General features: G+C 31.3%; 1 protein-coding gene across 16 annotated transcripts in view; it reads right to left on the bottom strand.

Moving 5' to 3' along the window:
- LOC124543059 (coiled-coil domain-containing protein AGAP005037) overlaps positions 1–26,069 on the bottom strand; it is a 199,338-nt gene that overhangs the window by 153,652 nt on the left and 19,617 nt on the right. The window contains exon 1 of one of the 16 annotated variants that reach the window (XM_047121089.1): positions 11,708–11,840. The exons of 14 other annotated variants lie outside the window; for them this stretch is intronic. The gene's annotated coding sequence lies outside the window, so the exon portion shown is untranslated. Of the gene's footprint in view, positions 1–11,032; positions 11,232–11,707; positions 11,841–26,069 lie in introns of those variants that run through there. One more of the 16 variants, XM_047121090.1, reaches the window with a different exon arrangement.

Below are 26,069 nucleotides of genomic sequence, written 5' to 3'. Positions count from 1 at the left end.
GTTTAACCATAAAGCGACGAGTCCTCTCCCTTTCATGTTTCATGGCTTTGTGCATCGACGATGTACAAAATTGTTACTTTATTCGATATTTATACACCATAAAAACTGTATTAAATGTACAAATTATTTGTCTGCTGCTTAATACTGGTGGAAGGTAAACGGTCAGTCCACTACTGGGCATTTCATTTTCGTGTCAAATGTACTGTAGAAGTATATTTTAATATTTATAATTCTATATATATACTACCTACGAAGCGAGGCCAAGATCTAATAAGTAAGCTTAAAGTCTTTACTGATTTTACATGCGTTCTCGGTGAGATCTGAATGAAGAAATTAAGGTTGGTTGAATAATAAAATTTATAATGTTCCAACTCCAGTAATACTAAATATAAATTGTTTTTATTCTGTTACATTTGTAGACACAACTTCTACGACTTACGTTACTTAGTTATAAATAAAAAAAAAATTAGTGGAATCCGAATTTGAAAATAAATAGTACTTGATGGTGGTAGGTCTTTGTGCAAGCCCGCCCGGGTAGGTACCACCCACTCATAAGATATTCTACCGCTTAACAACAGTACGCAGTATTGTTGTGTTCCGGTTTTAAGGGTGAGTGAGCCAGTGTAACTACAGGCACAAGGGACATAGCATCTTAGTTCCCAAGGTTGGTGGCGCATTGACGATGTAGGGAATAGTTAATATTTCTTAAACCGTCATTGTCTAGGTGGTCCATATGCTCGTCCGCCAACCTATTCCATAAAAAAAACCCTCTGAAATTACATTATTTTTGATATTGATACAGCATATTGGATATCGAAATGCAATATGCCGTGACAATGACTGAAATATTCACGTTTTCACTTTTTTAATTGTAGGGCCGAATAAAAACGAATACACTTAAATAACTAATACACTAAAATTGGCATGTATTATAAATCTTTAGAATTCCCAATACATTTTAATAAAGTAATTAATTTGACATATATTTGTTACATAAATGGTTACGAAATGGAATACTAGGTTTCCCAGCAACTCTGTCTGTCTAGATTTAATTATTTACCACAAATACTTTATATACCTCAGGGTAACCGCAACATTAAATTTAATTTCGATCGTTCCGTGGTTTAGTTGTGATGAAGCAGAAACAGTAAATAGTTTTGGTTAATAATAATATTTCAATAAATTAATTATCACTTGAAATTTCTATAATATACGACTGTAAAAAAAATAGTGAAATTAATTGCTCAACACGCTTGTTAGCAGGGAAGAGATTTTTAAATCAGAAGAAAAAAAAACAAATTTTTAATAAATAGATCCATATTTACGAGATTGGGTTTCATTTTCTTATAATATTTACTAGAATAAAACAAGCAAAAATAAAAATATTAATAATATAAAGTTTGCATATACAGAGGATCGAAGAAAAACTTTTATTTGTTAATTTTAAATCCATAAACATATACAAATATGGATTAAAAATAATCACTGTATAAATCTTGGCCGCGTGGAATGTTGGTAAGAATGTTACCAGCATTTCCCAACTTAATCCGAATTCCGATCAACTGGACAAACGAAGCAGCCTTCCTGTCACCAGTGGAGGCAATAAGGCGAGGTGCTATATTTTTAATGAAGCTTTTTTGCACTACTACTCCAATGAACAAGTATTTTAACAGCAATTTTTTTAATTACAGATTTCGTAGTCGAAACATTTGTTATTAATTTTATACACGTAAATATTAACTATTTCCATTCTGATCTTCTTCGGTTTAAGTAAAATTAATATAAATATTTGAATTAAGAATACTGACTCCACCGATTAAAATACATACAGGCGACGACGAGGCGACAAAAAAAAGACGGCATAGCTGCATTCGAGATAACCTGTCTATTAATTAATTAATCCCATCATCCGACGCATAAATTAATTGCTTTGACTTTTTCAATCTCCATTTTTAAATTTATAGTCCATTTATTCTTTAATTCCTATAGTACATATTTAATTGTTGACAGTTGATGTATTCATTGGAGAATCAGTTTTGCCGAATCGATGGTAACTTAACATAATAAAACGAATATAACATTTTTAAATTAAATTTCAAATAAACATTTGCAAAAAAACAATCCAAAGATATATAAATGCATTATCAAAACGAGTTATAGTAATGTAACAACTTTTCAGACATGAGGGACAAATGTAAGTATTGTATCTTTTGTAACATCTAAGTCTCTTCAGACCTTTGTGGAAATTGTATAGTCACGTCTTAGTCAAGAAAGAGTAGATGTAATTCTCCTAATGCTTCTCATAGATGAGCATTGTTCAGTGTTACTCTTGAAGTTACGAGCAAGTCAACCGTGCCCTTATTAATAAAAGTGACCGAGGTGAAACGTGTTTTAAAATAAATACAGAAACCTTACTGTATCAACCTCAATATGTTATAATGCAATTCAATCCCAAAAAGAAATATGAAGATCATGGAAAGGCCTGGTGACCGCTGTGCAAAATTATTATATGTATAGACTTATAAAAAAATTGGAGTGTCTGTTTATTATATTAAAAAAATTACTTTTTACTAAATGCATATTATGATAAAGAATTGAAAAAAATATTTTTTCAAGTCATTGCCTGTCTATCGGTCTGTTTGTTCCGTTTAATCCCTGGAACTTTTAATGGCATATTACTGACGTAATAAGAAGTAACTTAGTCTACAACAATATTTTTTTGTTGTTAAATATTAACGCGCATGAAGTTGCGGGCACAGCTTGTTAATAATAATTTGTAAAAACTGAAATCGTCAGCACGTTAATGTAATCAGTATTGCCAACTTTTATAAAACTCCCATATATATATGTATATCATCATTGTATATTGAAATTATTTTATTACAATATCAATTTAAAAAAAATAACTACGTCATAAAATATTAACCACTCGACGTACAAGTAATAATTATATCTCTTTGAGTTCATATAAGCTTGTCAAATATTTAAGTCAGTTTGTAAGTTGAGATAGAGTTGTCGTCACAATTGACTTAAAAGCCTCCAACTAGTGCACAAGAACTGACTTAAAGTTATAAAATTATCGCGAATTAGCGATCCAGCCAGGCTTCGCATGGGTGCAACATATTAATGAAAACAATGAGAAGCGCTTACAAGAAAATATTAAGTAATTTAATATTTGTTTATTAAATTGATTTTATGAATATATCATATATGAGGAATATAAATACAAATTTAATTGTGTTACAGAAACAAGTTTAAAATTTTTCTTTGCACGTTATTTAGAAACAGTACTTAACCTTCTAAAGTATTCTTATGAATGATATAGAATGAAAGACCATTTTAATCCATATGAATTGTTCAAGGTGAAAATAATACATTTTTTGGAATAAGTATTATTATTAAATTCTCGAAGTGGACGTGGCTTCGACATATATATAAAACATAACATTTTCAGAATTCCTATCTATTATTTATAGAATTACGTAAGTCTTTATCGATCTGTTTCGTATAAAACCACATCTGATTACGTAAAACGGAAAATATTTCCGTAACGAACATAATAAAGTGTAGTAGAGATATTGACACAATGTCCTTTCCAAAGTGTTTTAAGGAATGGTTTATAGATATATTCCTTTTAGTTTTCCTTGCTTCGTGTTCCGTCAATCGTAAGAAATTACGTTAAGTCAAATTCTTTGGGCGATGGTTAAGACTTAACAAAATTCAATTGAGATGGCCCAGTGGTTAGAACGTTTGCATCTTAACCGATGATTGCGGCTTCAAACCCAGGCAAGCACCACTATATACACATATGTGCTTAATTTGTGTTTATAATTTATCTCGTGCTGGGTGAAGGAAAACATCGTGAGGAAACCTGCATGCGTCTAATTTCATCGAAATTCTGGCACATGTACATTCCACCTACCCGCATTGGAACAGCGTGGTGGAATATGTTCCAAACCCTCCCCTTAATGGAAGAGGAGGCCTTATCCCAACAGTGGGAAATTTACAGGCTGTACTTTACTTTTTACTTTATTTATCCGATAAAAAAATTATAGCATACCAAATTTAGATATATAATAAAAATACTAAACAGACATGTACGAATTATAAATCGTACTTTGGCTGACCAAATTAATTATTCCTCGGAACCAATGTAAAAATCTATTATAAAATAGTTGTGATAGCATACAAAATTACACTTAATTATAGTTATTTTCGCGTTTTATCCTATAAAAATATTTTGTTCCTAAAACATATACCTAATACACGTTTATCAAAGGAAGTTGGAAAATTTCGTAGCTGACCGTTTAAACAAAAAAACAACAAACCAAAATTCGAGATAGTTTGTTTTTGTTCGTATTTAAGTCGAAGCGTAAAGAATCTATATATAGATTTACTATGATCAACAGAACCAAAAATAAACATGAGCTTATTGTTGTGTTTCGGAAAACGATCTTCGAAATAGATGTATGTAAAAGCCAGATACACACCACATATATCTAAATATAATAGCCTGAAATATCCCACATATTTTGAGAAGATTTAGACCTTATTCGACCAAGCTCTTACAGTGCTGGTTACTGGATACACATGTGTCAAATTTCATCCGATAAACACACTCTCATCTAGATATTGAATAAAACTTTTGTCTGGATTTTATGTTTTATTAACTGACAAAATTAATTCTAATGATGAGCTAATGCTTTAAATAGTATGACTTGTAAACATTCAGACAAAAACAAACTATATTTGACTGATTTTTGACTTTGTCGGAGATATAAGGCATTTCTTTCGGTACACGTATCATATTCGTTACTTCCGAAATAAAGTGCATGAGTTGCTTGATATTTTTGGAACCCAAAACTGGATTGCATCTTAAAATGTGCTATAACTGTTTTTTATTATATAATATTAACTCAGCATTCAAATGATAAGGATATTTTCGTAGCGAGTCCATAAATATATTTTATAAAAGAATATCAAATTCACAAGTTCTTGTCACGTCAATAGTCTAAATTTAAAGCGGGTGATACGGCAAAGCGCAGCTTAGCTTCTTATGTAATAACACTAGCGGTCCCTCCGACTTCGTACATGACACAATACAAACCGCTATGTCCTGTATTTAAAATCTGTAATATCTTCGAAAATATTCATTGAAATTACTCGCATGTAATGTGCCATATTAATCCATATTAAATGCACAATGTATTTAATGCACTTAATTGGATACGGATTAATGCTGTATGGCTTAAAATAACTTCGGAAATGAGGTATTATTTATCGTAAAAACTAAAGGATGAAAAATGTTTTTGGTGTGTTATTCATATGAGATAAATACCTGTCTATAATTTTATATATTTTTTTGTGAAATTAAAACTGTTGAACAGTACTTTAAACAATTCAGTAGGGTTCAGCCAGCCTTTAGTCTATAGGAGCAGAAAAAGTTTTATTTACGATACCACATGAGAAAGCTCTAAAATTATCAACGTTTCTATACTGTATAATACATAAAAATCTTCCTCTCGAATTGCGATATATATTTAAAAACCGCATCAAAAATTGTTGCGTAATTTTAAATATCTAAGCATACGCACACAGCGATAAGAGACTTTTTTTATACCATGTAATAATTGTACATTAAAACCTTCTAACCGTGTCACATCTTCGGCATACGTTTTACATATAACTAGCAACCCGCCCCGACTTCGTACGGACAGTTGATATTTGTCGTTGTGTTATGACTAAAGTACATAAAACCATTATAAATTGTAGCCTATATGTTATTCTGATGTTTTAACTATATTACTGTAAAATTCCATCCGTTCAGTAGATTTTTCGTGTAATAAACTCATACATCCATCCTCACAAACTTTCGCATTTGTCATATGAGTAAGATAGTTTATTAGTTCTTTTAGTTAGTCATGACAAAAATCTTCTCAATGTTTTGTAGTAATATTCGTAAATAACTTTATAATTAATCTGAAACTTATACTTCCATTACAATATAGCGTCGAATAAAAAGGCATTCGAGAGCAACCAAAGTATAGTGTAACTATACAACAGGTAAAAATGTCGTGAAATATTTTTCGAAATTTAAAACGAAGATATTACATTTTTATTCCAGTGCCTCGTCTAAAAGTATTCGTAATGTGAGCCTGAAGGTTTTTAGGTTAATAGTGACGTATTTTTCAACATTCAGAAGTTTTGGGAGTTTGTCCCTCTTTTAACGGGTGCAAAAAAAGTGAGCATACTTTTAAATATGCAATGTAGGTACCTATTGCAAAACTCTCAACTTTCGTTTTGTTCTGGTGAATTTTGGTCTCTTTTAAGACATTAAGTACTAAATACGTAACTTTATTTGAAATTTTGTTTTTTTTTTTTTTTTCATTAAAATAGACATGCTATTTTTTCATATTAAATATTTAAATTTCGTAAATTAATGTATATAGATTTAAATCCTTGTAAAAAATATTAGTATGAATCATAAACTATCACTAGACTATTAATAAGGTCGATTTATTTCTAGTTGTGTATAGAGAAAAACTTCGTTTAGCTTTTAATTAATTAAAACTCTCAAACCTAAAGAAGTCCATTAATCTTAAGCCTCATATGTCGACATGTAGGTCAAGAAATAGAGTGCGCATAGATCACTTGAAATTGAGATCAGTCATTGCTTTCAATTAAGTAATTTCTTCAAAAGAAAATTCCCGGCTCTTTTACTTAATGTAGAAGCTATGGACTCAATTAAAGGCGTGCATTTATTTAAAAAGAAAGTGCAAAATAAGTAAAAAAAGACTCGGAAAAAGGCGGTTAATCTAGATTTTTTCATTGCAAATACATGATGCTCGCTTTTCACAATAAAGAAATAAAACATAAAAGAAGATAAAAGTGCTAATGAACGGATGAACGTCGAAATATGATTATAAAGTTCATAGAGCATCTGTCGTAGCGTTGGCTTAATGAGAATTAATAGTTTAGTTTACGTTAGTTCGAGTCAGTTTCGTTTAAAGGATCCTCTCATGTCAGGGTATCCTATTTTACAAACCAGGGATTGTTTTTACTTATACTATTAATAAGTAGGTGCAATGTTTGTAACTTAAAAAACAAGTAAATAATAAAATAGCACTACGGCTCAAATGTTACGAATTATTGTCGATATTATGCTCCTATTTTTTTTAGGTTAGGTTATTGATCACCGCCACTCATAGACAATGAAGCTGTAAGAAATATTAACTATTCCTTACATCATCAATGTGCCACCAACCTTGGGAACTACGATGCATATGTGCCTGTAGTAAAAAAAATGTGGTTAAAAAGAATAAACAACAACAACAAAAAATTAACTAAAATGAATCTTAACTTAATCTTAACCTTTTAATGCATGTTTTTAAAGAAGCATAAATAATATTAAATATTAATTAACATCATGTTAATGTTAGTGAAAAAACACTGTAAAAATCTTTATTGAGTAATGTCTAAGATACCAGTATTTAATCAATGAAATATACTACTACGATAAGATGAATCGAATTTCTGAAATTTTAAGCATCCTTGTCTGTCGCATCATATCATGGCTCTGTTACGTTCATACTTCAAATTTAACATTTAAATTCTACCCAACCTCAGACGTGACACTAATAACGGATTAGGGCATGTCTGCCTGTTCGTATCTGACAACTTCATAGTTTAATTAAAGTGACTTTATCTTTCAAATTCCTTGTTTAATAATCTCTACGTAAAAGCTCGAATTACATTGATAACAAATTTAATGAATGTCTGTATTATTTGACATTATTGGCCCGTGATTTAGCTAGAAAACCATAGATACTCCGATTATATTATATGTATAGATAATGTATCTATATATTTGTAATATTAAAATAGCTCTTTTATACTCAACGCATATGTACACAAGGCACATATACCAAAATAAAATTTAAACTTTTGTCTATCTGTCGGTCTCTTCGTTCTGGCTAATGCCGTCTCTGGAACGGCTGGACCGATTTTGACGGGACTTTACCTGGCAGACAACTCACATTATGAGGCTTAACTTAGACTACAATAACATGTTTTTTTGTTCAATTCAAACGCATACAAGATCGCGGGCATAGTAATATAAGGGTATAATATATAATACTTCTAATATCGTATCTCATAATGTAAACAAGTAGTACATTTACTCATTGATTAAAAAGTTATAATATCGCCTCGAAAAAAAAAAATACTTAGCCCAATGAAACACCGTCAAAATAAATTCAACGGGTTTCTCTTTTCAGCGATTGTTAATAGAAATGTATTTATTTTTATTTTAAGCAATCTTGAAGGGATCTTTTCATTTCCATTTAGATTACTCGTAGCGTCCGAAGAGTATATATTAAATAGATATGTTATAAAGAAGTAAATTGTAGTGATAAAATCTTACTATTAAACTGAGCGTTCTAATGATATTATTACTATTAGTAAAACAAATACTTTAAATATTATAGTCGATATCTCGTCTTGACAACGATAACCTTAAACACAGAAACCGCGACAGTAAATGCTGCAGCGGAATTAACAAATATTCATCTTATATTTTAAATTATAATATCCTTTCTAGTTAAGGATTTTTGCTTGGGAATAATATTGGAAATAAAAAGTCTAACAGACGTAATACCCAGCCTTATTGCCTTTACTCGTGTCGGGAGGGCTCGTTCATTTTTCGCCTAGAGGATTGCGATTTAACGAGAAAATTCTGCTAGCATTCCTGCCACAATTCCACGCGGTCATGAATTGTTCAGTAGCTATTTATAATTTTGATTTTTAAATAATCTATGTCCTAATTTTAAATAATTCAAGATTATAAAAATAAAATTTAGAAAAAAAAATGCGTTCCTGTTATTACCGGACTAATTTTCGCTAAAGGATGGGGTAAATAAAGTGCATCATAGCGTTTTAAATGTATTAAATACTTTTTACTTCGCATATTATTCCTTCGATGAAAACAAAACGAAAAACTAACGATCGTTCTCCAAAATTGAATTATTAAACCGAAAATATTACATGATCAATATCAAGTATAAAGAATATATAATCTATTTATATAATTTCTAGAATAGATCATGTTATAATTATATGTAACCTAATCGATCTTTACTGAAAAGTAAAATGAGTTATGACAGTTTCTGAGATCTACTAGAGAATTTTATTTATAACGACAGTAAAGCTATACTTCGTTTAACGTGTCTCAAAACAAACACTACTTATATTTATTTATGTATGTAATCGTTTTTATATTCCTTTTAATGCATGTTTTTAAAGAAGCATAAATAATATTAAATATTAATTAACATCATGTTAATGTTAGTGAAAAAACACTGGATCTCAGTTATTTAAACCAATCGATCACCATAATATCTTGACCTACCTACACTTTGCGATAAAGCGAAGCTTAAGATAAATAAGTATATTAATAGATATGAATTAAGATACAGAATTAATTTCATTTTACATCAAATTCAAAAACAGAACATTTACTTATAGGAAATCATTTTTCTAATGTTACCTTCTTCTGACCTTAAGGATCAGATTATTGATAAAATAAGCCTTTGGCAAAATTTATTTCCAATATATGTTTTAATATAAAAAAGTCAAGTATTTAAAAATACGATTTATATGAATAACTAGCTGCCCGTCCCGCCTTCTTTCGAGTAAAATGAGAAATTGATTTACTACCCAAATGCAAAAGCAACAATCAGGTCTATTCTAAGCCATCCAAGGACAATTTTAAATACATTTTAAACCATCATTGAAATCGGTTTATCCGATTAGTTACATACACATGTGTAACTGGATTCCATAAATCCTTTTTTCTTTACATTGTTTTACAGTTCCATTAAAAAAATATATTGTTTAAAAAAAGAACTATTTTGTATTCTTGTAATACGAGAATTAATTAACTTTAGCCTTTAGCCAATGTCCCCGAACTTTATACAACTTTGCCCCACCCCAAAAAGTCTTATAACTTATAAGTAGCCTTATTAACGATTACTAAAAATAATCCGAAATGCAAATCTGCAATTTATTTATATTTGTAAATCAAAACCATTGGGTTAGCTATTGATTGTGTTATTTATATATACAGCAATGACGTGTTTCACTGTTATCTTAGAAAGATTACGCTACAAAATTAAATATATTATATTATAGTATATAGTCAGTACGTGTTGCAATTATTACAATTTTGCCTTACTAATCATGACATAACATGTGTGACAATACTGATCCGTCACTTTATACAACTCAATATCATTAGTCCAAGTGCAAATAATAACCAGAATATTTAAAAATCCAACCAAACTGAAAAGAATACATGAATTTCGTACGCCAATTATATTTAGTGACATAACTTTTAATTACGAAAAAATATAACACGATAATATAAATGGCGTATCTTTTCATGGAAATCGTTATATACATTTGAAACGTACATATAATATTTTTCACGAATAACACTATTTCTGATTAGCTTATATGCGAACTGAAAGTGCATCAGAGTTCGCTCGAAAAGCGAGATATGAAATATGGGGAAATAAGTTCATTTTATTCGGTATAGGTGTTTTACGCGAAGCTTTTAAAGAACCCCTATTTATAATTAAAGATTAATATTTGCGTACGTTGCATTTCATTAATTTATATTGGTTACATACGCATAAATACGATGGGATAATCTGGCAATGTCATGTATTTTTATATACAATACATGATTTCTAATAATACTATAAGCATGGAAAAGGACTATGAATATCGATTATATACGTATTATATTGATTTTTAACCGCGCAATGCTTGAGACAGCTTAAAAACCGGCACGTACTTAGTTTATTACCCCTATAAATCTCTACGTAGGCAAAACCATGTTTTACCATTTATGATAATACTATATAACTCGTTTAACATTGATAGGATTAATATTATACTTCAGTATTTATAAGACAATGATTTGTTCTTTTGCAGCACTAAGCGATACAATTTTATAAATAGTGTTACATACCAAAATCCAGAAGACAATCTCCGATTTGACCGTCACTGTTTCTACAATTTAAATAAAAAATATGCATTTGTCAAGGAATAGACGATTCGATATACATCAAATTAATGGATTGTCAACGATTTCCAAGAAAACCCATAAAGTTAAATAGACGCACTGGCAAAAACATAAATGTATAAAATTCGTTGTACTACTCGGAAACATGAATGAAATCCATGAACACTCTGTTCAGCGACAAAGAAAATTGGACTCAGTATCTGTTAGATATGATATCAAATCGAGATATCAAGTGCAGTTCGCAAAATAAATTATGTTTTCGGTAATACTTGAATAATGAAACGGTGCATGTAAACTTCAGGAAAGTGGCATATTACTCTGTATTAAGAACTATTTTCGCTTGTTGTCCGTTGCGAGATCGTTCATTGAAATATCACGCTTAAAGTTTTAGATGCAAGATGCAACGCGCAAAATTGAAACGATGCACCGGCACTCCCGCGGGGGTGGGCGTCGTATTGCCGGAGTAATACATCACGTGGTCGCCCCCCGTGCACCCCGATAGACACGTTAACGTAAGTGCCATTGAACCACACCCATGGCCACAGGCGCAAAACAAACAACATACGCCGAGACGGAAGCCGATTCAGCCTGCAATGAAACGAACGTCGCTTTAAAGTCTACCTAAAAATTTTGTTGGTGTTTGTTATCACAGTTATTGGTGTTTGGAAGCCGGTCAGTCGCCGTCGGCGCACTCTACGGGCGCGATCGCGACGTTCGGGGCGCCGTCTGCGCCCTCGGACGCCCTCTTTAAAACTGAACCGAGTGTTTTTACTATACACAGCGGAGGTTAGATCGGGCCTGTTGCGCGGCGTGTGCGGTCCCGCACTGGCGCGCATTTGTCGCCGGCGATCGATGCGGGCATCGACCTTGCGCCGTAGCCGTTTTGCCGAAGCCATCCGCAACCCTAAAGACCGTCTCAATTTTTGGCTCTATGCAGAGGTGTACTAGGCAGGTCACAAAAGTATCGAACGAAGACAAATCAATCGTTAAATTGACGGAACTACGCGAAAGCCGTAGTGCACATCGCTGGCCTTTTTTCCAATGGAATTCGAAATGAAAAAAACATACGATTTGTTGTGTTGAAGTTTAAATTTATATTTTGAATGTACCTTTTAGAGTTTACACCAATACCCGAAAAGTAAATGTGAGTTGTGAAAAATGTAATTTACTGAATACAGCTTAAAACCAGCTGCAGCGAATGGAGTAAACATAAAAAGCGAAATGAATTTCAGTTCACCACTAGACCGGATTAAATAATATGGCATGAAGCGCTGTGCGCTAGAAAGCGCTGACGTCTGTGCAGCGGATTATCCCATTTTGAGCTATTCCAGTCCGAAACATATTTCTTACACACAAATATTGACAATTTAAAAATAGTATTCGTTCTCACTATTTAAATAAACAATGTAAAATATTTTTACACCAAACTTTACGTGCCCTACAAAGGTAAGCAGCTCATTATTTGCTCTTATCGTGTTTATATGTTGTATAACTCGTAAGTCTATAATTAGACGTATGTGTCTAAAACGTATGTGACGTATGAATCCAAACTTTACAGGTCTTTATAAATTTAGTTTAAGCTAACAGCTAACTGGCTGAATTTTCGATAAGCAAATAATGTTTAAATTCCCTTGTGTGGCAAAATGTTGAAATGATATTATATTAAAAACGGTCAAATAGAAAATGCTGTGCATGAAATTTTACATACAATTGTATTTAACTTTCTTAGCTACTTGCAAGACTAACGAAAATAGGTAGACTACAAGTGAAGGGTTGATATTTGAAAACTCTATACTAAGATGCATAAAAAATTCAACCAGTTACCTCAAACTTCGGTTTTAATACCTGTTTGACAACTATTTATAGAATATTATATGTTCCATGTAGTTTGACACAGTAACATATATATATATATATATATATATATATATATATATATATATATATATATAATCTATATTAATACTATTAATGTAAAAGTAACTATCTATCGATCTGTCTGCCGCTCTTTCACGACCAAAACCTGTACCGAATTTGATGAAATAGATATGAAGCAAACTTAAACCTAAGAAAGGAAATAGGCTACTTTTTTTCCCTAACACATGACATCCAACACATTAAACGCAAGTGAAGCCGCGGGCGACTTCTAGTCATTTTATATATTCATGTAATCATACTAAGTTTTCCCGCGACTTCGCCCAAGTTATTAGGCTTTATTGAAAAAGCACTTTTGGCGAGATAAAGTAACAATCATCAGTCTATCCAAAAATTAAAAAATATTATTGATATTTCGCAGTCTGTAACTGATGAGCGGTAACTTCTAAACGGAGTGTTAGGCACCATTTTTCAAAAACGAAATGAAAATAATACCGACTCAAATGTAAACTGAAATACATAACTGTACTCTATCTAGCTTATATTTACATAGTATTTATTATTTAGTTTCCAATAAAAAAATAAAAAAAAAATTGTTGCTTAATATTATTGTATTTTATTTATTTGTATGTTTTATAAATATTTGATATGTTGTCCATGACCGATACAAAAATGAGCGTCACATTTTTTATTTTCTGAATTTAACTAATATATGTAAATAAAGACGATAAGATAATATATAATATATAAGAGATATTTGACTACATACTATAATACTAATAAGAATATATACTACTAATAACTCATAACAAACCCACACACCATTTTTATTTACATTTCTCGAATATACATATAAATAATTAAATAAATATCTCGCAACCTGTTTAAGTGTTAAAAGTATTTAAATTATTATTTATTTTTAAACTTTGCAGATTATCCTTTTGTTCGAGATTTTGTTTATTGCCCATAGCAAGTTAAATTACCTCAAGGACGAACGTAACGAGAATTAATTATCGAAAATAGAAAATCATTTTTCTTTTTCGATTTTATTTCAAAAGAAATTTAATTAAGCATATTAAGGAAAGGTTTTGGTGTAATTATGTTTCTGTGGATAAACGAAGAAGAAAATAAATATAAATTAAAAATATTCATAGTGTCTTAGTCTACGAATATCTTATTCTTTGATATTTCATTTTTTTTTTTAAATTATACGTTATCAAAATCACAGACATTACAATACAAACATCGTTTTATGTATTCTGATACGAATACTTTTGGCCTAGTTACAAATACATAAATCTGACAGAAAGCCAAGTGAGAGACAGTGCCAAAAAAGTTGAAATTTAGTTTTTTTTCGTACAAAGTAAGTTTTTTTTCCGTACCTTAATCTGAGAGTTTAAATGATAACACGTAACATAATTGGCTAGTTTAATAGGTTTAAACGTTATTAGATACAATGTATTCCTTTTCTGAACTATCACGTATCACGGTGAATCAATATAATTTTAAAAAACATTTTTATTTAAAAATAAGTGGATTCAAGTTATTACTGTAATTAAGTATTATTGTAAGTGAATTCAAAAAATTAAACGGAATATAACAGAAGAGAGAAATTAAGGTACACTGAGCGCGATCTACATATAATTTTATTATGAATGACTTCTTTTCTTTTTCTTTTAATTGGTGTGTATTATGGCTTCCCTTCGAGGTATCGCGGCTTTTCTCTCGCGTACGGCACAGGAGGGATAGCGCATACGTATTCAAAGCCCGCAGCCTCTCGTATCTGTGTCAAGGTCGCCCACCGCAGGCGTTTCGGTGGGTAAAAAAAAACTAAAAAACGCGGCTCCCCGAAGGATCCAAGTACCTTTAGAAGATTCCCCTCAGGCCATGGCGAACTTATGTGTCTGTGGTACCATATATGTCACTATTAGCCTTTACTATATTGTTTCGAAGATTTATTATAGGATTATGTTAGGTTATCTTCGTTATTTTTGTATATGAAATAGTTCCTGTAGAAGAGCGCTTCAATAAACATAATCTAACCTATTACCGTTTTAGTATAAGTTAATTTTCGAGTACAACAATTCTTCGTGGAAATCTGGAGAGGCACTTGGTAGGTGGGAAATTAGTCACAAGTGTGTTTCCGGAGATATGAGTTGTTAGCAACTAGGGCGGAAATTGCGGACCGTAACTTGGACTACAGATGGGACAACGTATACTGCGCGGTTACAATTGTCCAAATTGACAATCATTGTTACTGTACAGTTTGTCATGCACATATCGATCTTCATGGTCGAGTGGTGTGTACACCGGTTTTCATGGGTACGCCACTCCGAGGTCCCGAGTTCGATTCCCGGCCGAGTCGATGTAGATTACCATTAGTTTTCTATGTTGTCTTGGGTCTGGGTGTTTGTGGTACCATCGTTACTTCTGATTTCCATAACACAAGTGCTTCAGCTACTTACATTGGGACCAGAGTAATGTATGTGATGTTGTCTCATATTTATTTATTTATTTATCCAAATTTAAGCTTCAGACTAGTAATCTAAATTTATTTTCGACTGAGGAACACAAAAAATATAACCACATCTAATTAGTATAATATTATTATGAACCAAAATATTATAATCTCCGTTCTTTAATATTCTTTAAAAAATATTTCTTTAAGAATGGATATGGAACAAAATAATATTTACTTAATTTATGAAAAACTTAAGCATTTTCAGATAAATCTTAAATTATCGTAGTATCTGGGCCAGCGTGGTAAATGCTTTCAAACCTTCTCGTCAAAAGAAGAAGTTTCACCCATATTTAAGCGCATTTTGATGTACATTGTTTTCTAAGCCATACTTAATTAAACTCATACTTTTATTTTATAAACACTTTGTCTCTTTGGGCCGTAACTAAAATTTAAGTATTAAGAAAATTGTAAAAGCATTTTGTACATATGAATTGATTATATTATTAAATAGGAAAATTATATTAATATATTTTTATTAAAAATTAGGTTAATTTAAATTGAAGTGCAAACATAATATTCTTGTTAATTTGGAGTAGGAGCTTCCAAGGACACGTACGTAGCACAATATGCTCTTAAATAAATGTTTATTTCTGTTTTATTAAAATAATTAGTTTCGACTATAACATACATTTGATTGTTAAACGTATGCAAACGAAGTTCTCACCCTCAATTCTTGATAAAATGGTCCTCGAATACAGTACAAAGATATATTATTAAGCAACAACATTTATTCAAGTAGTACTGTGATACGGCATATATGCTCGTGTAATGCAAATCACGAGTTAATTGCTTTGAGCTTTCATCCCGAAAATTGAAACTGTTAAATCTGACAATCTGTATTAATTACTATGCCCAATGCAATTAGCTTGTCATGTTTTTGTCGTTAGCTGTTAAATCAATTAATTGTCAGTTCGACTTATGTATGTTTCAAAACACTTGTATCAGAGTTAGTATGTATTTGATTACATTATAAATGACAATGTTTTTAGAAATGTATTCAAAGCCGATCCTCGCCGCTATCTTCAAGACAGACTAACCAATTGCACATAGAATATTGAAGTGTACAAGTGTGTGAACTGTAAACCGACACAAGTGCCTTTTCGCCCAATCTTATAATTTAACGAATCAATCTGATACGACTCTCTGACCCCAACAGTAGCTCAGGTGTTCGATCAGCGGCTCGATATGTTTTCCGAATTGCTGAGTCACAAGAATAGAAACAAAACGTTCTTGACACTCATACTAAGAGATTTTTGATAATAAAATTCTAAGATTTTTTACAGGCTAAAATTTGATGTTGATACCAGGACTGATGGGGATATATGACCAGAAACAAAGAGAAATTTAGTAGTATATTAAAATTTTTGTAAACTCATATTTAAATGCTACACTTAGCGATGCCTAAATGAACTTCAAAATATACTATGCCTTAGATAGGCACAAAATAGTTGTTAAAATTAAACAAAAAATCGCTTTTCAGTACTATTAAATAAAAATACAAAATAAAACAACTATGTCAAAATAAACAACCCTTATTCTAGAGTATAATTCGTATAATTCAATTCAATACGTAATATTTTTGATAGATAATAACGCCCAGAAAATTCACAAAAGCTGCGTAGACTAAAATCCTCTGGGAATTCGGTCAAAACCTTAGTAAAGCCGCAAATGAAAAGTGCCGCATAATGAGGATTTGTTCCTGCGAAATGATGCGGCGGTACTGGCCCGCCTATTGTTGCCTAGTTTATTGCAAAATTAGAATGAAAGACGAAGATCCTTTATATTAAGGCATACCTAACGGCAGAGACGTGGAATATTGATTTTAAAGTATCTTGAAAATTTAATTTTTAATATCGCTATCGATTTGTGTGTTTTTATGATAGTAGTTACTAATTAATAGCATGATGTTTATTTAAAAGTACGAGCGTATATTAGCGCAACGCAATTAATTAAAAGTCTCTTTATATTAAATTCATAAATATTTTTCACGCCTCATATTAATGATTCAGGTTAACAAATTTGGCGACATATTTTCTAACGATAAATGTGACGGCTCGTTAAAAAGCAGTCTATTGACGATGCTTCAGAGTGAGCTTTTCACAAGAGTTCTCAAAACCAACTTTGCATTTTAATGATGAAGCCATATGACGAATTAATTATTCATTTAAAATATATAGTACGTAGATTAATTAAAAAAAACACGTAGTCTAATAATTTATGTATAAGTAAAGTTTATTAGGTAGAGTTGCTTTTTTTAAATTGGTAACTGATTTTGGGCAATTTTCCTTATCTCCAACGGAATTTTCACGAAAACTCGCCGATATGGAGGAAATGAAGCGAGTCTCGTTTTAATTTTTTCGTTCGAAATATGTCCCCTCGATTTCGCTTGAACCTTGGAGATGGGAAAACAGTTAATGAGTATATTTTTTTATACGGAGAAAATATTTGACATTTTGATTCAGACAATTATACATGAGAAACGTCTTTTTAACTTTTCTTATACATAGACAAAATATGTTTCCGTTCGTATTGTAGGTGTCCATCGTTTTAAACTGTCTATCATTTGATTCATTAAAATGTTTTTATAGTTATATATAATACTTTCTTTGGGACTTTTATCCTACTTGTTTTAGTATTGTTTATTATTATTAACAGCTATTAAGTAGAACTCTAGGAGCATCCTAGCAACATCTAATACTTGATTAACGAGATCTAATTAAATTGGTCATCAACGTGACATAGGTAACGCAAAAAAAAAGAAGTTCTCATGACAACATTTCTAAAAAAGAATTACAAAGGCATTACAATAAACGTTAGGCTAAATAGCTAGTTAATTTATACCTCAACCATAAACTCTACCTCGGAATTTATGTAAACTTATGCATATAGTCTGAATAATATAGAGGTAGATATATTATTTAGAATGAGGGAACATCACAAGGTACTATGTATATTGAATCTAAAGCATGGTCTTATGATGTGAACCGAGCCTGAATAATATAGGAAGAGCGAGGATATCCTTCCCGGCACCTTGAAAATTAATTAATTGAGAACGAATTTAGACACCCTTATATATGATATGTTTTGAAAATATTCGGTGTTTTAAAAATATTAAATTTTACAACTAACAAAAACCAATGGAGGAATGTATTGCATGTCAAAAGCATGTTGCCCCGGGCTTGTGTTTCGTTTGTTTTATTTTATTTACGTAGCCGCAAAGCTTCGTAGCGCCATTTCCACGGTTTTCAAAACATGACAATAGCGTGTTAAATTCTACATTCACGTAGACTTAATGTGTAGTACTTAGGTATTTAATGTGTCTTGTATGTGTGTAATTTCATTAAATTAAGTAGTGAAAAAAAAAGATTACATCATGTAGGTATTTTATTTATTACAGCATGTATTCCGTATCAGCGTCAATGATAAATTAAATTTATAGTGTAAATATTCGCCCATTAAATAGACAATGTTCCGAAGAAATTACTGGCGTACAAGAATACATATTTAACGAAAGCTTGTTTTTTATTAAAAAGTGTAGCTGCTATACTGCTAAAACGTGTGACGTAGTTTCACAGAGTGGATGGAGACCAAAATCGAGCAGTGGAAGATGCCTCGCTATGGAGTGAGGGTGAATTTGAAGAACGAACGAAAAAATTGACAAGTTACACAACATCCGCCATATTGCTGGTATTTTGGTGTTTTGCTTTGGAGGTGTTGCTGCTCTTCGTTCAACAAAATTTCGGTCGGCGTCGGCAAAATTTTGTCTCTTTGGTTAGCTTTTAATCTTAATACAAATTGTAGTCTTTCAGAACCTGATGTGTTTGCAACTAAACATGTAAAATGTGGGACGAAGTATTTATAAGATCACACGGATCTTTCATGCCTCGTTATAAAGGGAGGTCAGAAAAGAAGAAGAAACACAGAGTGCCAAGTTTGTTCTTCTATTACGGCCTATCTGGATTTCGAGACGCTCAACATATATCACGATGGCGTTATGTTGGTGTTCATAAAAATTTGTCTCATGTTCTCTCTACCTAATGTATTATGTTATCTCTAATTATGTTACATCGTTTATTTTTGCTAATTTTAATATGTTTAGGTAACTGATAATAGTACCTGTTTTTTTAGATAATTATTTCGAGGCGGAGTCAAGATCAAGCTCTATGGTGGATGCCTCGCTTTTGAGGGAGGTTATTAGGGGAAGACACATATATGGCCGGTTTCTTCTCCTTTTAGCCTCACTTGAATGCAAGGCGCTAAACACATATTGTGATGGCGTTGTGATAGTGGGATATGTGAGGGGAGAACTGTTTACCACTCATTTCATTTTTCTGGTGATTGGTAATAATTATATGGACATATTTTGTGAACTTTGGTATTTATTATTATTATTTTTAATTGATATGTTTTATACACTGGTGTCTCCTTTTGTAAGATTAAAATTGATTTTACCTTTGAAATTTTAAATAGGTATACAGGATTCAGTCCCAATCAATCGATCGACGATTCCCTGTTTTCGAGGGAGGTTATTAGAAGAGGAAACACATGTGGCTGGTTTCTTCTTCTTATAGCCTCCCTTGAAGACGAGGAGATAAACAGCAAGCCTCGTGATGAAGTAATACTGATTCGAAGATTTGAGAAGAAACTTTGTTACAAATACGAGTACACAAGATTCCTCCTATCATCTCGATCTCTCGGATTATACCTATTTCAAACTTACTTTTTAATTATTAAAGTTATTAATTTCGGGATATTTACCATGTTTTTTATTTTTAATATTTGTTTAAACTATTCATATAATCCTATTTTGGGTGAAATATTGAATCTAATATATGTTTTAAATTATTAATAAATAATTAACTTAAATTCCTCTAAACGACATTAACTTAAGTAGCCTTGTTTTAGACTTTCCTATTTTGCTATTTTATTGTTTTAATTATTATCCTGCAAAAAAATTGTACCTACTTTTTCCAGATTAACATGGCATAGCATGACATAGCATTTATAGCATTGCAGATGGACTTTAAGAATTCGAGACGGAATATAGCCAAGAGACACATCAAGCGCCTTGCTTTCGAGTAAGGTTATGAGAAGATGAAACACATGTGGCTTGTTTCTTCTTCTTATAGCCACCGTTGACTGCGAAGTGCTCAACAGACCTCGTGACGGCCTTTTGTTGGTTGAAAGTGGAGGCGTGGCTGTTCTCCGTTCAAGAACGGTGTATGGACATGCTTCGAAACCTTGGCAGTTCATGTTATCATTTTCAATTATTGTCAATTAATTAGATTACAACTAATTGTGAATTTTAATATTTTAAATCATGTTAATAATACAGTCAAGAAAAGCAATTGAAGATATCTCGCTTTCGAGGAAGGTTATTAGAAGAAGATACATGTGTTGGGTTCCTTCTTCTTATAGCCTTCTCCGACTGCGAGGTGCTACACATCTCGTGACGGCGTTTTATTGGTTGAAGATTAAAACGTGGCTGTTCTTCGTACAGAAAATTTCGTCGGTCAACTCATTCTATACTCAGCGATTATGGATATTTTTTGGTGTCATTTTTAATTATTGTATATTGTATGATATTATCTATTTATATTACATTACCAATGATTTTGCATGTCATATTCTAGATAAAGTTAACCTTAAAGGTATGAGAGGTAATTCAATCAGGACCAAGCACACGAAGATGCCTCGCTTTCGAGGGAGGGTATTAGAAGAAGAAACACATATAGCGTGTTTCTTCTTCTTATAGCCACCGTTGATTGCATGTGGCTAAACAATATGCGTCGTGGTAGCGTTTTGCTGGTAAGATATTTGAAGGCAGAGTTGTGGCTGCCCTAAGTTCATGAGAGCGCAACGGCTGACTGATAATCAGACTAGGTATCGGCAATATGATGCAATAGGATTTTGTGAAATTTGCCATTTTATTATCATACTTTTTTATGAAGATGTTTAAGATGAAATAATTTTTTGTAAGAATAACACTGATTATACATTTAAAATTTTGTAGATGATACTAAACTTTAAGACTGAATACAGATGTTTGATGAACCTTGATAATTAATTATTACTTATTTTAATTAGTATTTTCAGGTAAATAATATATTCCTTTCTTAGAACATTATAATTGATTAGTATTTTAATTACATGACCTACTATAATTCGGTACGACAAATGAAGAATGGATAAAGTCTCTTTGTCGAGGGGGGTTATATTAGAAGGAAAAACGCATATGATTGATTTCTTCTTCTAAAACGGCCTCCCTTGACTGTGAGGCACTAATCGGCGTGCGACGTGATGGCGTTATGTTGGTGTCAGTGATTGCTTTTTGTTCACTACACAGTACATTAGAATCTCATCTTTACACTGTCCTAAAATATTATTGTAATATTTAATTTAACTAATTATATTTTAGCTGAACATATACAATATAAATTCAAACTACGTTTGATTTCCTATGTTAACTGTATTTACGAATCATAGAAATATTTCATGTAATGTATATTTCTACGATTTCTATAATTAAAACGCGTCGGTCGACTTATATTCTGATATGTACTTGACTATAAGGGTAAACATATCAAGTTGACTGTGATATTTTAATATTTATTATTTATATATGTTCATAAATATAAAACCAACTTTTACTATATTAACATAGATATGGCATTTACAGAATTACAGATAGAGTGAACTCTTTAGAATGTGAGACGTAATACAGCTGAGAAACAAGTAAAGCGATGCCTCGCTTTCGAAGGAGGTTATTAGAAGAAGAAACAAATATAGCGCGTTTCTTCTTCTTATAACCTCCATTGACTGCAAGGCACTCAACACACATCGTGAAGCGTTTTGTTGGTTGAAGAATTGAAGAACGGATGTTTGTGCATATTTCGGAAGCTTGGTATTTTTTTGTTACTATTTTTAACTATTGTCAATAGGTTAGTGGCATCTATTTATAATATATTATAAATCAACGATCAATCAATTGTGAAAGCCTCGCTTTCGAGGGAGGTTATATGAAGAAGAAACACATGTGTCTGGTTTCTTCTTCTTATAGCCACCATTGACTGCGAGGTGCTAACAACATGCGTCGCTCATGGCAGACTACATCATCGATATTAAGAAAGTCTTAGTACAATCAAGATCAAGTGTTCGACGCCTCGCAGCCGACTGACGTCATCTGAGAATAATGAACGCAGAGAGTGACAAGTTTCTATTCTCATCATCAATATCAATTGTCAACGGAATCATCTGAAGAGCGATAACGTGACAATCACAAATTCGATTTTATCATATTTTAATTAAATATAATTTTTACATCAAACGTTTGTGTCTGTATGTATAACTTTTATCATCTGTAAACTTCCATATTTTTATCAATATCATGTCTTTTATCCATATCATATCTGGGTCAGATCGTTTCTTAGCTGCAACCGCATTTTGTACATACTTACAATATAGTTTTATAGTTATAATTTATTTACTAAGATGGTTTAGTACACGGAATCATATTGGTATAATATTCTCAGAAAAGAAGATAAGGTTTTTAAATGAGATCCAAAGTGTAACGGATTTTATCACTTTTATGACATTGTCATACTAATAATCCTTATGTGTAAGACATTGTGTCACTTATTAATGAATGTGTTTTATTTGATATATATGCATGTACTATTGATCGAATAAATAATGAATATTATATGAATGTCTATTAATCTATCAACAGTACTTACACTAATTCGACTGCTAAACACGAATGTTTTGCATTTTTTGCATTTCGGTTAAGAAAGTGACATTAAGTCTGAAAAAATTATAATGCGAGAATAATATATACTGTAGAGCTTGAAAATTTGTCAGCGATTTGAATATGTAGAAAAAAAATATGTATAAAACCCCATACATAAATTCCGTGTGCTGCTTTTTAACGATAACGTGATAATCGAAAGAAACAAATACGCAATCGAGGGAAAGAAAGATTAAAGAAGCCTGATATAAAAAAATCTCAGTTAAAAAGCAGGGTAAGTAAAAGAAAATTCCCTTTATTGGGAGGCGAGATTAAATGCAGCCTTCCTTTCACGCCGATCCCATTGTAGTGGTTTCATTTAACACATCTTTTCAATTAATATAAATCCAATTGAATTTCAATTGAAATTGAATCTCGACATCTGCATTGAATTATATTTCAGTGCAAGTATCACTCAAGTTGTAATAAAAATTAGTTCGTTCAAAGAAAAACCGACTTACAAAACTTGGAAATAACATTGAAATACAAATATACAAATCCAACTAAAAAAACGAATCATCAAAGTTGGATCCATAAACGAAAAATATATGCACTAATATATTATGTTTGAACAAATACATACATATACTTCATTTGTACAGGTCATTTGAAAAAACCCCTTTTTGAAGTCTGCTAAAATATTGTTTGATCAGTCACAGCACGGTCGATCAAACATTTCAAGAGACAAAGTAAGTCTCGGACTTTCTTTTGTAACTAACAGTAGAGCACTATCTGCAATATTTAACGCAATAAAATTTACATATTTTCCTTTGTCCATAGAATAAGTAACAGTAGTGCGATTCTGAGTTTAAGATTTCACTTCGTATTTCACTTTTCAAATTTGAAAAACAACTTATGCCATATGATACGCCAATTTGAAACGTGTATCCTATCAATTTAATAAGTTATAACTCACGGATTTTGCGCTCGTATTCTGCTCTATTCTTAGTGACAAATACAATTACGAATTATTTTAGGAAATATTTTCAGAAAGGGGTGATGAAAATAGTAACGTAAAAAAAATAAGCTCTAAACCCTTAAAGACATAGGCACGTGGTCTCAAATACTGTCCACCCATATCTCTCCACATTTACAGGGTGTTTTATGATATTAGTGACTTCGTCAATTTATTTATGACATTTTATCACTGGATGAAATTTCCATATGAGGTCAGGGGTCTTTGTGCGACGACTCGAATGAAGCAAAATATTTTTTATTTAAATATTATATAGCCCATTAATTCGAATGAAACTTAAAGAAAACTAAGATAGGAAGCTTAATTCAATAAGTATTTTATAAAGTTATTTTCCAATTACCTAAAATAAATTAAGTACTCATCTTATATTAAAACAGTTTCTTGCTACAAAATTCAAATTGGATTGCGTAACTTCTTCTGTGTAAAACACTTTTGACTTATGCTCGCTCCTTGAGAAAATTTAATTCCAAGAATAAAAGTATAAAGAACATATTATATAAATAATCACGTCGACATTTATTAAAAGACAATAACATATACTTCTATAATCTTTCTGGAGTAGTATGTTTCTTTGGATCGTTGCGTCTTAATAAATGACTTGCGTAATAAATTAAACACAGTTGTCATGAAGACAACAAAATAAACAATTGCATAAGAATTTTAATCTTTTCTCTGAGCAAAGAGCAATGGAACGACGTCTTTATCCATCCATAAAGCAGATTTCCCGATTATGCAAAATTGCAAAAATCTTTCTCCAACAAAATACTCAAATACATTTTATGAAAACGTTTTGTGAATATTATTCAGATAAATTTAAAGGCTAAATCAGTACAACACCAATTTCTCTTTGTAAACAAAATAATAATTATAAGTACTTAATATATTTTAGTAGCCATTGATAGAAAAGTTTCAAATAAAATTAATTATTAATTAAATAAATTAACGTTACAAAGTAATGGATATTATTTAATTAACAAACGTACGTAATTTAATTGGTGGAAAATATAATTACAGATTTTCTAGCCGATTCTCCTAAGTTAAATTTATACTCCGAGCCGGTGGTAACTTCAAATTTAATTTTATCTTGTATAATGATGATCCAAACGTGCTTGTAAATGTTAGTGAGCTTACTGGAATAAAGCACATTTCATTTGTTTTTAACGTTATTTCGTTAAAATATATACAGTAACATTGATTACTTTTTCGTGTGTCGCCAATATGTATGTCATGCATTAGAAAAATGATGCTATGTTTCATGAAGATTTCATTACTTTCAAATGTAATAGCTTTATTTAAAGACAATTTTATTTCAATGAGATACAATTTGTGTTTATATTTTGAATAATGAGATACATACCAACTCTATAATTTAATCAGTGTCACGCTAAGCGATCAATAATCCTGTACCTACAATGCTAACACATTTTACGGCACGCTACACGAATTTATTTCGTCGTGGGTTTGTTAAAATATTTTGTTACTAAAAGCCCGTCCTGGCTTCGCACGGGTACATAACTGGACTGGTGGACCTTTTTTATAAATTTATTACTATAATTTAGAATGTAAATTACAATTTGTCCAAATATATACTAATAGATTCTTATAAAAATCACATCATTATATGCGCTGTTGGTTTTTTAACGGAGCACTGTCCACAGCTTGGTCATGTATAAAAATTTTGATAATATTCTTATCAAATATACCAATAATTTTGCGAATTTGTCTTACTAAACCGAGCGTCGCTTCCAATATTTTTCCTTTATGAATAACTTCCGAAGTACTCGGATTATCGACCGTTCGGCCCTCGTTTGTCTTCAAGTGATTA

The sequence above is a fragment of the Vanessa cardui genome, chromosome Z (genome assembly GCF_905220365.1).
Source record: "Vanessa cardui chromosome Z, ilVanCard2.1, whole genome shotgun sequence".
NCBI classification, from domain to species: domain Eukaryota; kingdom Metazoa; phylum Arthropoda; class Insecta; order Lepidoptera; family Nymphalidae; genus Vanessa; species Vanessa cardui.
This window is presented reverse-complemented; position numbering and strand designations above follow the sequence as displayed.